Below are 4,469 nucleotides of genomic sequence, written 5' to 3'. Positions count from 1 at the left end.
ATTCCCTGGGTATAATTTTGGTGCTATTCTTAAATTGATAAGCCACCTAGATAACTTTTATTTTTTCTATTTTGTAACTGTTTTTATTGTTTTGTTTTTCATAATATTTAGTAACGTGGGATGTTCAATTCACTCAATTGGTCAAATACCACAAAATATGTCTATGTATTTGTTGTTTTAGAACACAGCATAACACATATGAGTCAATCACTTATTTTTAAATTTTTATAATCTATATGATTTTCATTTCACTATTATGTATCAGATAAATATTAGCCCAACAAACAATAAGTATTTACCAAATGTCTTTCTAATATTATTTCTGTGTTTCTCAAACTATTCCCACATTTGAAATCACTTCTATTTTTTATCCCAACCCCTCATTTTATGTGCATTTCCTGAGTGCATCCTTGCAAAGACAATTTTCTATTTCAGACTGGCTTTAGAGGAACTAGGAAAGATAAGTGCATTACTTTCTTGTACTTCTCCACTGCTTTCAACATAAAACCAATGCCTTTATATCTACAAATTCTATTCCTCCTAATCGTGTAAATGTGGCATAAACTTTTTTGTACAATGCCCATTTTGTTGTTATTCCAGTAATCCAGAACAAAAACCAACACTTAAAAACATCAACCCTCTTTCTTTATTCTGTAAAAGTTTAATCTCCAAAATCCACCTTTCATCTCAAAATCAAATGAAGACACTTTGATTCTCCTAATTTGCAACACTTATTTTCTCCATCAAATGTAAACTGATTGTCCCTTTGTCAGAAAAAAACATATATATTCTCTTTCTACTAGTTCTATTTATATGGACCATGTTGTCATACACTGCTCCCAGATCTGTGCTACTGATGTTTACTTTTCCAAGAAAAATGTGTTTTCACTTTTAAATAATATTGAAATTACTTTCATGTAATTTAATCTCCTGTGAGTAGTCTCTTCCATTACATTTCTGCACATGCTGAATGTTCTTCTCACATCAAAACAGCTCAATAGTTTTACAAATATTGTCAATAATATAAGTAAAGCAATATTTATATAAAGACATGATACTCCTTTGTTTGAGATAAACTAAGCATTTTACATAAAATAGCTTTGCTCATTCTTCTCCCAGATTTTACATAGCTACTCCTTTCTATACATTTTATAAGAGGAAACTGAGGCTGAAATTTAATTGCTAAGGTTCACAGAGCTAACAATGGCTATATGTGTTCTAATTTTTCCAGTGTAGTTCATCTAACCCGTACATTTTTTTTTTGTTTTAGTCAAGCATTTTACTTGCAACTAAGGTATATTTATTTTTGATACTGTACATATAAAAGGAAAGGAGCTCAAACAATTTGAAAGTGAAGAAACTTATGGTGTCATATCAGTATGCTAGTCATCAGAGGAAAGATGGGAAAAATATTATTTAAACAATTAACCATATCAGCAGAAATGAATAGTAAGCAGAATAAATGCAGGGAGATTTTTAAATTCAAAACTACATTGATCAGAAATGTAACCAGACAATTATGAGAGCACAGAACTGCATCAAATGAGCACCAACCATCTTGTCAGGTGGATAATAAGTGTCAACTGAACCTAACACGGAAAATGCAGTGGAAAAAGCCTTGATTTTGAGTTAAAGAATGCCTATACATAGGTTACTTTACTGAAGAAATCTATTTTATTTGCAAGACACTAAATCTACAAGAGAATGATTGTTAAATCTTTGCAGTGCTTGGTAATGTGCCAGAAAATAATATGGTAAATTCATTTGTGTATCACTATTGAAACATACTCAATTCATGTGAACACATTTTAATATAAAATTCTAAAAATATCACCAAAAAAATCAGAGATGTCTTAAAATTAATTTTTGGATAGAAGACCAGAAACTGTATGTTGACAAACTAGACAAAAATGTAATATTCCCCCTACATGCTTGAATTTCTCAATCACTGTGTTACATAAGATTAATTCAACATATATGAAAAAAATTAGAACTGTATTCATTTCATTTCCTTATTTTTTTGGTCATGGGGAGATGGATTGATTTCTAAGAAGGCAGTGGGATTAAGAAGTACAGGCATATTATGTTGGATAATACTTGTTTAATTCAAGACAATAATTATTCTAAATTATCTAAAATCTCTTACTGGGGAAATTAAAGAGAATATCTGCATTTAATAAACTAATGAAGTGATTAGTCTATACAACTACAAGCAAGGAACTAAGGCATAATTGAGGAATAAAATTATCATTTTTTGTGTAACAAAGTAAAAGTGTGAGCTAATTCTTGCACTGAATCACTTGAGAGCCATTTAAACCCTAATTAAAAAGGAAAAGGAAAATGAAAGAGAAAAAGTGAGGAGAAAATGATGAGGACGTGTGTAAATGCATAAGAACCAAAGAAAAGAAACGTTAGGTTTAAATAAAACACAAACAATTATGAATGGGTCAAAAATATCATATTTCTAAAACATCAGCTACATGGAAGAGTGCAAAACTGCAAAATAAATGTATTTCCTTAGTGAACTGGCAAAATATAATGGAAGTATGTAGAATGGGTTTTAAGTTAATGAATTTTAAAAATTCTAAAAAAGACTCCAAGTTTGCCAAATATTTGTGACAAAATCATATCACCATTTGTTTTCCTTTTTAGTGTACAACAAAGAACACATCACATTTAAATATCCAAGGAAAAGTTTTTCAGTAGAATTTATTTAGGCATAGATCTTGAGGATCAGTTTTGATCAATTTTAGATCAGTTATCTATGCAAACTGGTTACTTTTCTCATTTTACTCCAGTTAAAAAAATTAATCAAAGAGCTCTTGACCCCTTCTTCACAGGGTTAATAAAGTTTTACTCTTATTAGGTCCTTGTACATGCTACATTCTGCACAGTGTCTATAAAAAGAAATCCACTCAATAAGGGTGATTTTCTAGGAATCAGGGCTAGCTTTTTCTATTTGCAATATAAACACAGTGTTTGTTAACAGAAATTTGCATAGTTATTGGAAACAGTAAATTTTACAAGCAAGAAATATGCCTATGGTGTGAGTGTTCTTATAGGAGACTTTGAAGGTGACATGAAAAAGTAAAATATAGAGCAAAAATTGGCCTTCCAATCATATATTGCCATTAGCAAATGTGGGAAATAGCTGGGCCAGACTAATTAGACAAAGAACAATATAATATATTTAGCCAAGAATATAAATGGTAGTTTGATGTTCTTATTTGAATTTCACTTTCCAATTCATTCCTTCTATCATTCCTAAGGATGATGTTTTCTATACTTTCTTGGTTTCACAAGGCATTATATTTGAAAGATTTATTTATTTGTAATCATGTTTTACAATTCTGAGTTTTGAGATGAGATGAAGCATTTCCTACAGAGTAGCTGTAATGATAGTATTAATAATAATAAAAACAACTACATCCCTAAATTGAAAGCAACCTACTTACTACCTTCTAACAATTACCTTGGCTAATTCTATGAAGTCTCATTTCTTCAGTAGGAAAAAAAATATTTCAAAGAGGATTAATAACTAACTTTTGCATGTGTATCTATCTACTGATGCCCACTGAAACCCGAACTACATTGTAAACGCTGTAACAGGAGGGGCTTAGTCTTGCTAGAGAGAAAAGCTATTTCTTCATTTTTTATAATAGTTTTTGAGTTCCTATTTATGATTTCTGAGAAGAAATAAATGAAGGAAAGAATGAATAATAACTTGAAGTATTTTTAAAAATTAATGATCTTATTGTGGATATTTATTATGTCAATTATTTTTATTTTTCATGTGTATAGAATTAAAATGTGCAATACTTATGTTTCATATTTACCATCTCCTTGTCATTTTCTATATGTACACTTACCTACATTTATCACAAATTATTTTTTTGAACCAGGAAGTGAAGCCAGGAACAATTAAACCCAGATCATCTTTTATTTTTTATTTTGAAGCAAGTTCTTGCTGAGTTACTTAGGGCCTCGCTAAAGTGCTGAGTATTGTTTTGAACTTGTGATCCTCCTGCCTGTCACCTAAGCCACTAGGGTTATGTGTGTGCACACCATAACCCACTAATTTTTTAAAGCCTGAAATTTTGATGAATGAATAAAGAAAATGTTGTATATGTACACATGGCATAGTATTTGTCCATTAAAAAGAATTTGCAACATAGGTAGAAAACTATTAACTTTCTTATAAAAATTAACTGGTTGGAGGCAGAGACAAAATCCAAAATTCAAAGCCAGCCTCAGCAACTTAGCAAGTCCCTAAGCAATTTAGTGAGATCCTGTTTCAAAATAAAAAATAAGGAGATGGGGATTTGGCTCATTTGTTAAGCACAACTAAGTTTAATTCATGGTATGAAAAAAAATAATTAGCTCTGCAAAAAAGAAATTTTATTCCTAGAAATAGAACATAGAAAAATAAAATACACCAAAAGAAAAAAATACTTGACAAAACTGTAAGT

The sequence above is a fragment of the Sciurus vulgaris genome (assembly GCF_902686455.1).
Source record: "Sciurus vulgaris genome assembly, contig: HiC_scaffold_516_arrow_ctg1, whole genome shotgun sequence".
Classification (NCBI taxonomy): Eukaryota; Metazoa; Chordata; class Mammalia; order Rodentia; family Sciuridae; genus Sciurus; species Sciurus vulgaris.
This window is presented reverse-complemented; position numbering follows the sequence as displayed.